A 13,777-nucleotide genomic window follows, 5' to 3' on the forward strand; every position below is an offset into this window, starting at 1 on the left:
TAATAAACTTTGTTGTTCCCTAGATGATTAAATTTCCTCAGAGCAAGGGAACAGTAAAATGTGCAAGCAAATGCAAGCATCATTTAACTTGCTTTTGTTTAGAATTTAAGTCCATTATCCTGCCAGATCAGAGGAGAAAAAAAAAAGGAAAATTTAACATAAAAAAGGAACACTGACCAAAGAGTAGATGCTGCAGGAGTGGGGAAAAAATACAGAAAAGAAAAATAGGCATAGAGAAATGAACAAAACAAAGTGGAAATCCTGATGGGCTTCCCTGGTGGCTCAGATGGTAAAGTGATTGCCTGCAATGCAGGAGACCTGGGTTCGATCCCTGGGTTGGGAAGATCCCTTGGAGAAGGAAATGGCAACCCATTCCAGCACTCTTGCCTGGAAAATTCCATGGATGGAGGAGCCTTGTAGGCTACAGTCCATGGGGTTGCCAAGAGTCGGACATGGCTGAGCGACTTCACTTTCATTTTAACATACTAGGACAGTCTCATGACAAGCAGTTTTCATTCTCAATCTCTATAAACAAGTTATAGAAACAAGTAATTATAAATTTTTGCCAAGGAATAGATTTCAGGTTTTGGAGTTTTCCCCCAACCAAAGATTATGAACTCACACAACAAGCCCATTCATCTAGGCTCTGTTCTGAGTGATGAGCACAGACAATAGGATTATGGGTTGAAAATACATGCTTTGCTGTAAACCAGAATTGGCTTAGAATTCTGGTTGTTATACACAATGGCTGTGTGACTTGGATAAAATAACTTCTAAGTGTCATATCTCCTCTGAAAAACTGGGGTAACCTCTAGCTCCTAAGGCTGAACCCAAACCTGCAAGAAAAAAAAAGTCATAGAAACCTATAGCACAGGTTAAATTTCTTGGCAATGATGCGAAACAGTTTTCTCTGAAATCCAAGCTCTGGAGAACACAGCAGACCTTCACTTCCCAGCGCCCACAAGGCAGTGCCAGGTGAAGCAATTACCAGGTTGATTGCAGGGGCTGGAATATGCTGGAATGAGTCACTGATTAAGAGATTTATTTGGATTTTTGTTTGAGCTGTGTTTGATTAGCTTGTCCATGAAAGTGAGCAATTCCGTCTCCATGGACACATTCCACTGGACACAGAAGAGCTCTGTATCCCCAGCCGCAACTGCTGTTCAGGAAAGAGGCATGAGCTGGTATCATTAGCACATGTTCATTTGTTTTAATGGGGCATTAAGACTGATTTATACGGTGGCATTCGAGGTGAAAACTCATTCCAGAATGACACCTGTATAGGAACACTTAACATTAGCTTGCCAATGGGCCTTCCAAAAGGATGGAGACCAGTGTTCCCGATTCAGGGAATTTCCATTCACTTAGCCATCAGGAGGACTGGTCAGAAACAAATGAACCAACCAACGAAAAACAGGAGCAGCAGCCCGCAAAGAATCCTTTTGTGAGTTTCTTTTTGGAAACCAAGCTCATGTTAGTGCTGCAGAATTCCAAGGTCAGCAGAGAGCAAAGTTAATATTCATTTGCTCAAATTTCTGTGACTATCCCAAAGGTGACTGTAATTCCTTCTACTAGAAATGTTTCTCTTTCATTGGTAACACTAAAACTTTGAGGTACTGATATAATCATCATTGATTTTGCTATCATTCGTCATGACGGCCTTAAGAGAGCTCAGTTCCCTATTTCTTTACAATAGCAAAGTCAAGAAAAACAACACTGCAAATTATCATTCTTTTTATACAGTTTGCTCCTCAACATTAGTTCCTCTTCCAGGTCCTGTTTGCTGTTCTACCTCCAGTTCCCTAATGACTGTCCCTTTATCCTCATCATTAATTGCTGGTGGTTCTGTTGGCAAAGAGAAATGGAGGGGAACATTATAAAAGTCATTCCAGCTAATATCAGGCTCATTCAATTGAAAATATGGAGAAAAATAACTTCCTACAGAGGACTTTGAAACAATCAGGAGGAAGAACTTTTTCAATGCCTGTACTGGTGTTGATGTGAAGAGAGGTAAATATTTAGTGACTTAATACTTAGTGACTTATTTGTATGTTATTCCTTTAAAATCTCTAACTTGTTTGTTAACCTTAAGCTATGAAAATAAGATCTGAGTTTCAATATTCACCAATGAATCCCCAGTTTTGTTTTTCCATCAGTATTTGTCACGTAGGGTTTCCCAGGTGGCTCAGTAGTAAAGCATTTGTCTACCAATGCAGGAGATGTGAGTTGAATCCCTGGGTTAGGAAGATCCCCTGGAGTAGGAAATGGCAACCCACTCAAGTATTCTTGCCTGGAGAATTCCATGGACAGAGGAGCCTGGCGGGCTACAGTCCATGGGGTCACAAAAGAGCTAGACTTGACCTAGTGCCTAAAAAAAAAAGAAAAGTAAACCTCACATAAGGTGATTGATAAGTCCACCAAAGTAATAAATGAGAAGGGAGCGTAGTTTGCCAGGACTATTCTTATCTGTTCACTGTCAACCCTCCTTGTTAGGAGAGTAAAATTAACAGGCAAGTATGTTCCTATCTGTCTTTATTAAGACCTTCCTAGGCTCATGGGATGAATACCTAGCCTTGCAAGTGCATATCTAGACCTTGATGCAAGGATCCATCCACTACACAAACCAACAATATTCATAATAACACACAGTTTTCAAAAAGCAATTTTAGAATTTAAGAGCTGGAAAAGGAAGAGAGTGCTTAAAATAACAGTACTACTGAAGTCTCTACTTGCATTCTGACCCAACAGGATAAAAATTTTATTTTCAGCCCAGGTATGAAATTCAAACTAAATATTAAAAAAAATATGTATTTACAAAGGAATTCACATTTCAGTACAAGATTTTCTCCAGATTACTATTTATTATCAAGGCAAGAATATTTCAAGAAGTGGGACATGTTTCCTAAGTGAAACCACCTTGAGCTTGTTTGAAACTCCAGGGATGTACCAGTGTTTGTATTACCAGCACCTCATCCTTCCAAAAATAAATGCAATCAGGCCTCCAGATACTTCTAAACATATTGCACTTTTACTTTCCACCTGAACACAAAACATCTCCCAGGTGTTTGTGATCTTTATATTTTAAAAATAAGGTTTAAGGTTAAGGTGTATATCCATCCATCTCGCACATCTGATTTCACATCTTGTTAGTCTGAACTGAATCCATTTATTTTATCTTTCAGTCTAACACCATCAGTAATTTCACATGAGAATCAACTCTAATATGTTCATATCTCATCAAGGAAGATAATGGTCCTGCCAAAAAGATCTATTTCTTTAGGTGTGCTTCTGCAGTGAAGGAGAGCTTTGCACTTGCAAAGCAAGAGGCTAGAAAGATGTTTGATTTTCATAGCTGTAACTGATCCTGTCATATTCTCAGGAACAATAGCTGTCAATCAGGAGAACATTAGATTTAAATTATTTATTTTTTATCACTTCCTATGGCTTCCCTTTATGCCAAGCATCTAGGCTGATGAATTTATTATACTATAGCAGGTGGTTTCACCCATGCTGCAGAAAGAAAACAATTCAAGTAAGTAATCCCAGGGAACAAACTGTTCTATCATGAAACTTACATCTTCCAACCATCATTTTAAGCACTAAAGTCCTTTGAACTGTCAAAACAATGGGGCAGTATTCATGATTTCTCTCCTATTTATAGAAAATGTGTCATTTCATTATTTCTAAGAAAGAAACTGTGCATATCCAAGTAGGTTGAGGCAAAAAGGAAGATTTTCAGTAAGAGGCAGGCAACTGGCCATATCTAAATAGTGTGTTGGGGGGAGGGTTGCGGTAATAAAACCTAATTTCTCATTCTATCAACAGGACTGATGTCCAGATTCAAGTATCAGGTAGATTTTGATGAACTTTAGAACATGGGCTCCCAACACTACAGAGTCACAAGAGGGTAAAGCTATCATTGAAAAAAAAAAAATTAGGGAAAGGTAAAAATCATGGATCCCCTACAGGTATAAAAGTTAACATGTGTTAAAGATTTTATTCAACTCATGAAGGAACCAGCAGATGTTATAACCTATATCAGGGAAAAGTCACAGATGCATACACTTATATGAAGTAATCTTGAAATAAACTACAAAGTGGAGTTTTGTTTTGTACAACTAATTTTTGTTTGTCTGTCCCTCACAGAAGCAACAGGAATTGAAGTTAACTGAAACTCTTATGCCAGAAAGTTAAGAAGAACTAAACAGTCTCTTGATTAAAGTGAAAGAAAAGAGTGAAAAAATTGGCTTCAAGCTCAAGAAAACAAAGATCATGGCATCCAGTCCCATCACTTCATGGCAAATAGATGGAGAAACAGTGGAAGACTTTATTTTTTTGACTCCAAAATCATTGCAGATTGTGACTGAAGCCATGAAATTAAAAGACACTTGCTCCTTGGAAGAAAAGCTATGATCAACCTAGACAGCATATTAAAAAGCAGAGACATTACTTTGCCAACAAAGGTCCGTCTAGTCAAGGCTATGGTTTTTCCAGTAGTCATGTGTGGATGTGAGAGTTGGACTATAAAAAAAAGCTGAGCACTGAAGAATTGATGCTTTTGAAATGTGGTGTTGAAGAAGACTTGAGAATCTCTTGGACTGCAAGGAGATTCAACCTGTCCTTCCTAAAGGAAATCAGTCCTGAATATTCATTGGAAGGACTGATGTTGAAGCTGAAACTCCAGTACTTTGGCCACCTGATGCGAAGAGCTGACTCATTGGAAAAGACCCTGATGTTGGGAAAGATTGAAGGCAGGAGGAGAAGGGGATGACAGAGGATAAGATGGTTGGATGGCGTCACCGACTCGATGGACAAGAGTTTGAGGAAACTCTGGGAGTTAGTGATGGACAGGGAGGCCTGGTGTGCTGCAGTCCATGGGGCCAGAGAGTCAGATGTGACAGAACTGAACTGAAACTCTTCCAGACCAGACAGAATCCACATGCCTACAAGATATCTGCCATTTACAGAATTTTAAAATAGTTCCCATAGAATCAGAATATAAGAGAAGGCAGAAGGGTACCCTGTAAGTAATGTCTTCTTTCCCACAGAAGCACAAAGTGTTAACTAGGAAAAGGGAATAAACATAACAGGCTGCAAACATCCTCTCTGGGTAAAACAGGAAGCCTACCCAACTCATATTAACTACTTGCCTTGCATCTTGACTAGCTGTAGCCTCTGTTCCACATACACTTCAGTATTCCTCCTCAAACTAGCATGTGGCATTTTTCTACTTGTGCTGAAATAGACAAAGACAGGGAACAGACTCTCCATACACAAAACCCAGTGAAGCTGTTCAAAAAAGGCCTCCCCAAGATGTACTGGGTTGACCAAAAAGTTTATTTGGGTTTTTCCATAAGATGTTACAGAAAAACCCAAATGAACTTTTTGGTAATCCCAATACTACTCTGGCATGTGAATTTTTTTGAACTAATGGCAAGGGAGACCATGTGGGCTCCAGACAAACCGTGGCCCCTTCTTCAACCATTGAGAGAAATTTAAATTGGGTTATCTTCCCCAGAAAAAGAGTTATGACCAAAGGTAAAATTTAGATGTTGGCCCATCAGTATGGCACAACAAACTTCTCTTCTGCTGTGAATGGTGGTGACTTACTGAACTGTGTCAAACCCACAGATTTGAACTGTGTGGATCCATTTTTACAGGCATTCTTTCAATAGACACATACTACAGTACTGCATGATCTACAGTTATTCAAAAACTGTGTCCCAGGAATGGGGAACTACAAACATAGAGGAAAATCTGTAAAATGACATGCCAGTTTTCAACTGTTTGTTTGGGGATTGGTGCCCCAGTTCCCACATTTTGCAGGTTCAACTGTATATACTTCATTTTACATTTCTGTACCTGAATCTCTCATATTTTGGGGGATCCTCTCATGTAAGTGGGGTTCCCATGCATATGAAATTAAATTTGATTTTTTCCTATGAATCAGTCTCATGTCAACTTAATTCTTTGACCAGACACAAGAACCTAAAAGGACAGAAGGGTTTTCTTCCTCTGCAACCCAGGATTCTAACATCTGTGCATGTATAGATGACATTTAAATACTCAACTATTTCATTAATCTATATGAAGTGCCTGTACCAACATCCTCTCTTCTGGGTTATGGAATCTTAATGTTATATGATGAAGATGGAGGCAGAGACCATACTCCATATCTCAGGAGACTTTATTAACATGAATAGAAGAAAACATCTAGTTGCCAAGGCTTAAACCAAAGGACATCCATGAGGAATGCATACACAAGTCACTACCCAAAACACTTTTTTTAAAAAATTTCCTCCCAACTTCAATTTCCTTCCATCATCATCATAACCAATGTCTTATAATGATCAGAATAACAGCTATGGTTTTCCTTTTCTGGGCTATTAGTGACATCCCATGACTTAAAGAATCTTTAATTTAAACTTGAGAGTGGGAGATATTGCCAGCCACACTAGACCCTCCCAGTTTCTTGCCATATTCAAATCTGGCACTGTGCTTTAAAGACTCAAGTTATGAATATATTATACAGCAGGCAAAGGATGCTAGGTCTAAAGTGTAACAGATGAAGGAAATTAGATTTTTATCAGGCAGCCATAAGAAGGCATGAATTGAGAAAATAAAAAAGAATTAGCCAAGTGTTCAAAAGCAATTTCCTAAGGAGACAAAGAGAACAATGAAAGACAATTAGTGAAAGAAAAGACTTTCAGTCTATTCCTGACCAGAGGAAATAAATTCTGTTCTAAAACTGGGCTTCTGTATTAGTAATAGTAATATGAGGATTTAATAGTAACCAATCAAGCCCCAGATCAGTAGTTTTGAACTGGTAAAAGACCTTTTATTTTTTTTTTCATGTATGCTTCCATTTAAGGGCTTCCTTGATAACTCAGTTGGTAAAGAATTTGCCTGTAATACAGGAGATCCCAGTTTGATTCTTGGATTGGGAAGATCTGCTGGAGAAGGGATAGGCTACCCACTCCAGTATTCTTGGGCTTCCCTGGTGGCTCAGCTGATAAAGAATCTGCCTGCAATGTGGAAGACCTGGGTTCAATGCCTGGATTAGGAAGATCCCCTGGAGAAGAGAAAGGCTACTTAACTTCTGTATTCTGGCCTAGAGAATTCCATGGAGTGCATAAGCCATGGGGTTGCAAAGAGTCAGACACAACTGAGTGACCTTCACTTTCACTTTTCAGTTTATTTTAGCAAAAATCAATTTCAAATCAGACAACACCAAACCACAAGTGGTTAGGAGTGCTCCACCAACAGAGGCTCAGCGAAGAACATTTACAGAGAAAAGGAAGAAGGAAAGAAAGTCATTGATGGTTATAGCCTAAACCCTACTTTGCTGTTGGTGATCAGTGGCCCATAGCTTTCAATTTCATAACCTTATTTCCAGCCTTATTTACAGCTTATTAGGCCTCCACCTCCTTAGTCTCATTGTCTCCTTGTTTTATTTAACAAATTGGAGACAAACTGTCCCTATATCCTTGCCCCAATCACTTGTATATTTCTTAGCTCACATTCTGTACTTTGCCCTCTGATCATCAGCAAGTCTGTGAGACGTGAGGGTAGGGAGACAAGAATTAGACATTGTAACTGTCTTGACAAAGGATTAATACAGTAATGCCACAGATTTATAAATAAAATAAGACTCTGGATGATCCTATTCAAGTCTTACACATCTTCTAGAAATAACTTTGGAGAAAAATGGTAATTTGAAAAGATTGCTTGACTGGGAGCCATAAGACCAGGGCCAAACATGCCTCTAATTCAGGTGAGAATTTGAGCAGAGATAGGCCAGTTTCCAGAGAAGGCAATGGAACCCCACTCCAGTACTCTTGCCTGGAAAATCCCATGGATGGAGGAGCCTGGTAGGCTGCAGTCCATGGGGTCGAGAAGAGTCGGACATGACTGAGCGACTTCACTTTCACTTTTCACTTCTATGCATTGGAGAAGGAAATGGCAACCCACTCCAGTGTTCTTGCCTGGAGAATCCCAGAGGTGGGGTCGCACAGAGTAGGACATGACGAAGTGACTTAGCAGTAGCAGCAGGCCAGTCTCAGTTGCCACAGTTTCTGAAACAAAGTAAGGTTTTGGAGAACGATGGAAAGGATGATGACTACATCAGTGTTCTAAAGACCCTCATGGTCATGCATCTGTGCCTGTGGGGCTGAGGGCCAGGATGAAGGGAAAGTCCTGGGGCAGAGTTATTGACCTCAAGCCCACTTCCACATGAGCAGAACAGTTGTTACTCTTGACATGATCTGCAAACTTCTGCCTGATCTTCCTCCCAACAGCCACAATGCCTGTCCCTCTCCTCTTTATCTTCTGTTCTCTAGTCTCCCATGCTTCCTTCCACTTTCACCAGTGCTTATACCTACTTCAAGTCACTTTGCTGAATAGAACTCTGTGCTGAAAATTGAAACCAAGAAGGATCCTGGGCACAGAAGCCTTTCTCTGTCCCCCTTTCTTATTTGCAGGATAAAGATTTGAGCCTCCTACCAAAGAGAAGATTTAAACAGTTGCTAACCAGAGAAGTAAGGAAAAGGAGCAAAGAAGGAATAATATTGCAGCTATTAAGACAGAATCCTGATTCCTCTTCAAGAGATATACAAAACAGCATTTTTTAGTTCTTCTGTAGGAAGCAAGGCTCTCATCCAGATGGAGGGTGGTAATTTCAGGCTGAGCACAAGATTCCTGGAGCACCATCCTGTCACCTACCACCAATCAATGAGAAGAAAATCATATGTCCTGGAGGTCTCAGCCCACAATTTGCCTATATATACTTCTCCCCCAAATCATCGGGGAGTTTGGTTTTTTGAGCATGAGCCACCCATTTTCCTTGCTTGCCCCTAAAATAAACTTTCTCTGCTCCAAACTCTGACATTTCAGTTCATTTGATTTCACTGTGTTAGGCATATGAGCTTTTGTTAACAAAACAAACCTTAGAATAAACTTCTCACTCTTGGGTTTATGTTCCATCCCATTGCCATGGCCGGTAGTCCTTACATGATCTGGCATCTTCTTACTTCTTAATTCATCATGCACTGCTTTCCCTCTCATTTTTAAAACTTTATTCCATACTGTTCTAATTTCCATTTTACAAACATGACATGCCACTTCAACCTTGGGGTCTTCTGTCCTGCTTGTGTGTACAACTCTTTTTACCCCTTCTTCATCCAGCTAACAACTACTGATCCTTCATATGCCACCGCTAAAGCCTCTTTGGGGAAACCTCCTTACCATGCAGGAAGTCTACAGCTGCAAACAGCAGCATGCTATAATTTAAAAGGTTTAAACAAAAATAAATGTATTTCCTCACATAAAAATCCATCTGGGGATATAGTTCCAGGGCTAACTCAGGTGTTCAGTCAGCTCATCAGGTCCCTAGGTTCTCCCCACTTGTCTGCTTGCTCCTAGGTTCCTGAGATAGCTACAGGAGTCCCAGTCATCACAGGGAGACCCTTAGCTTCCAGAAAACAGAGAGGTCCCGCCCTCCATGTCTGTCTTTATCAGGATATAAAACATTTCCCAGAAGCACTTCCACAGCTTCCCAGCTCCAAGTGGCCAGCATTGGCTACATTTTTTTTTTTTTTCCTAATTGAAAAGGAAGTGGGCAAGCAAAGTTTATTTGTAGCTTCTAGGATGAGAGGCAGAGGCTGCTATGAAGAAGATATATGCATGCTAGATAGGCTTTCTTGCTGTAAGCACTTCCTATTCTTTGTTATACTTAACAGCAGTAATCACAAGATTACTGTTGGCTGTTTAATAACTGTTCATTTCCTATGATGTTGTTCAGTTGCTCAGCTGTGTCCGACTCTTTATGACCCCATGGACTGCAGCACACCAGGCTTCTCTGCCCTTCACCACCTTCTGGAGCTTGCTCAAACTCATGTCTATTGAGTTGGAGATGCCATCCAACCATCGCATCCTTCCAGTGTGACCTGAGGCAGCTACCTCACTTGGTTGAGAGTCATTTTTCTCAAATGAAATATGGTAACTAAAATGGTGACTTCTGTTCAGTGAGAGTGTGACTAAAATCTTAGGAAAAAGTTTAACCTTACTTATCTCAAATAATTGTTGCTATTAGCATTATAATCATTATTACTACTGATATTATAGAAAGATACTTTGCTTCATTTTTTTCCTTATGATGGAGTTTAGGGAAAGCTACACCAAATATGTCACTTTAGTATATCAATTATTTGCAATTAAAGTTACTTGAACAACTGCTACAAGAAGAACACATTGACTCTCCTTGGTCCTGGAGGGTGAAACCTAGCAGGATCCCATATGGCCTTCCCTCATATCCTCTAGCTAGATATCCCTCATATCCTCTGCTTCAGCTCCTCTCTGAAGTACCTAGACAACAGTATTTGATGAGCATTTCCTGAGTTGTTTAGCAGATGTAAAAAACCTCTCGCTCACCAACAAAGGGAAGATGTTAACTACTTGATGACCATGAGCACATAACCCCAGGGCTTCTGGAGCCTAAGGATTGATGCTGTTTACCCCTGTGGCACCACCCTGTTACCTCACCATCAGGCAGTCAGAGAACTGTGCACAAAATGATCACAGACCCTACAAACTCTCTCCCTCACCTGGCTTTTAAAAATGCTTTGCCAAAAGCCTTCAGTGAGTTTGGGGCCTTTAGAGCATGAGCCACCCTTCTCCTTGCTTGACCCTACAATAAACCTTTCTTTGCTCCAAACTCTGATGTTTCAGTTTGTTTGACCTTACTGTGCACCAGACACACAAACTTGTGTTAACAAAAGCAGGAAATAAATGCCCCATGTCAAAGGAGCCCTCCCTGTATCAGGACATCCTTATCACCAGAGAAGGCTCTATCAACAAACCTTGCTATTTCTTTACCACTTTACTTTCTAACTTACTACCCTTCACCCAAACCCCTCTGTCTTGTGAATTCTTTACAAATGTATTGTTTTGTTTTCCCCCAAACAGTAAAAAGGCTGCCTGCTTTGGTCATTTCTTTGAGTCTCATATTCCTATGAATGCCCATAGGAGTTAATATCTTTCTCCTCTGTTGTGTCCATTTAATTACTGCAACAGCCAAAAGAACCAAGAGTGGGAGAGATTATCCTCCTCCCTGAAACTTACCCATATGTTCATCACAGCAAAAAGGAAACAAAAAGCCCTAAGTTTCCTCCTCTAATATCAGAGGGGTATGTGAGAACAATAGGAGTGCAGAAGAACTATGAGACCCAGAAGAAAATAGAATTCTTCATCAGCCTAAGCTTAGAGGGAGAGGTCAAAGTCTAAAGGCTTCTGTGAATCTGCACAATGCAGCCTCATTCTGCTTTATGTTCGGATATTAGGCCTCCCCAGCGTGGGAATAAATTTTTTAAAAAAGAACCTTTTTAACACCTTCCAACTGAAAACCCTGTGAATCTTTTCAAAAAGGCATCTAGCTTTTTTCCCAGCATATTTATCACCATTGTTATCCTCGCCCTAGCCACTTAGGAAATTCAATTCAAGATGACAGAATCCATGGTATGGTTTTTGGGGTTTTTTTTTCTAAACAGTGATATTCTGAGAAAATGTAAATATCTGGAGAGAGAGCAGGTGCACATGGTCACTTGGGGGGGGGAGATGACAACGCATTATGGCTTCAAAATCACAGTCACGCCTCTCAGAATCACATTTTCACCTGCCACTGAGCCCTGCTTTCAGAGCGCCCTGTGGTCTCTGGAGTCCCCACTGTGGTTTCAGCCGCCCCTGTAAAAGCCATCTTTCCACTTTGAGAAGTGCTACCAGCCTGGGCAAACAAAAGCAAGAATAACTGAGTAAACAAAGCCAGGTGCAATTTGAATGCAAGTTTAAAAAAAGAACACCTTTCAAGGGAAAACGACTACAGATCTGATTTTGTAACAGTCAGGTTAGTTACTGTCTAACATTCTAATTAGTGAAGAGGAACTAAAAAGCCTCTTGATGAAAGTGAAGGAGGAGAGTGAAAAAGTTGGCCTAAAGCTCAACATTCAGAAAACTAAGATCATAGCATGTGGTTCCATCACTTCATGGGAAATAGATGGGGAAACAGTGGAAACAGTGTCAGACTTTATTTTGGGGGGCTCCAAAATCACTGCAGATGGTGATTGCAGCCATGAAATTAAAAGACACTTACTCCCTGGAAGGAAAGTTATGACCAACCTGGATAGCATATTTAAAAGCATAGACATTACTTTGCCAACAAAGGTCTGTCTAGTCAAGGCTATGGTTTTTCCAGTGGTCATGTATGGATGTGAGAGTTGGATGGTGAAGAAAGCTGAGCGCCAAAGAATTGATGCTTTTGAACTGTGGTGTTGAAGACTCTTGAGAGTCCCTTGGACTGCAAGAAGATCCAACCAGTCCATCCTAAAGGAGATCAGTCCTGGGTGTTCATTGGAAGGACTGATGCTGAAGCTGAAACTCCAATACTTTGGCCACCTCATGCAAAGAGTTGACTCATTGGAAAAGACCCTGATGCTGGGAGGGATTGGGGGCAGGAGGAGAAGGGGCCAACAGAGGATGAGATGGCTGGATGGCATCACCAACTTGATGGACATGGGTTTGGGTAGACTCCGGGAGTTGGTGATGGACAGGGAGGCCTAGTGTGCTATGACTCATGGGGTCGCAAAGAGTCGGACACGACTGAGCGACTGAACTGAACTGAACATCCTAATTAGCAGTGAACACTGGATTTTAAATGGGTAACAACGGAGGGGGGTTCCAGGAATTAATACATTTGCATTTTGTAATATTATTGAATTTCTCCTTTAGAATATTCTGACCAAATATGTATAGTCATGGTTTGGTGGTTCTTCCACAAAACTGGGTGAATACTTGTCATTTATAGTTGGGATGACAGACAGAAATAGTTGGACTCAATGATTTAACAAGTCAAAACATCAACTAACTATGTCTATATACCAAAAATTTTTGTAGGGGACAAATATAGAACTGTTTAAATTTAGGGACAATACTTAATTGAAAACTGAAAAAAAAAAAAAAAAACTGACTGTGAACAGAGACTTCACATAAAATGTTGAGAATCTGAGTGATTGATGGAAATAGTTGTCATTCATATCAGGCTAGTTTAACACTTGTCCTCATAGAGAAAACATAAATGTCTAGATGAATGTATTTCCCATGCTACCTATACACCACCTGATCTGAACTCACTATATGTAGAAGAGTTCTTTGTGTTTATTCATATCCAGGGTTTTGTTTAACTTTCTCAATAGTAGCTAAAATGGAGAATGTCTTTCATAGTGTCAGATATCGCTATTGGCTTATACTCAGAACTGGATTCATTATTTACACTCAGCTTGAAATTCTAATTATCTAAACCTCAAAGTAGCCAATATATCAGTCATGTAACTTGACATTTATATGAACATAAAACTGTAACAATTTCATGGATCTTTATGTCTGCCAAATTAAAGAATCCAAAATAACACTCAGGGTCAAAAATGATTGTTAACCAGAATTTTTTCTCTCCCCCAAAGTATAATGTGCCATTGAGTATATTTTGAAGAAATACTTAAACTATGGAGTATGGAAGCTCAAGAAGAAAATGTGTTATGAAGAGCAAAAGCAAAGCAAAACAAAACAGTAACAACAAAACATATGAAAACAATAAAAAAGAACAACTATTTGATGCATTTGCTATCTTGCAGAGTTTGTTATTAATAAATAGCACAGATGAAATCTTCACTCTATCACAGTCTGAGAATAATAAAACCAAAAGACATCCTTCTGTTGAGTTGAATAAAAGTAA

This window comes from Cervus elaphus, chromosome 9, assembly GCF_910594005.1.
Source record: "Cervus elaphus chromosome 9, mCerEla1.1, whole genome shotgun sequence".
Classification (NCBI taxonomy): Eukaryota; Metazoa; Chordata; class Mammalia; order Artiodactyla; family Cervidae; genus Cervus; species Cervus elaphus.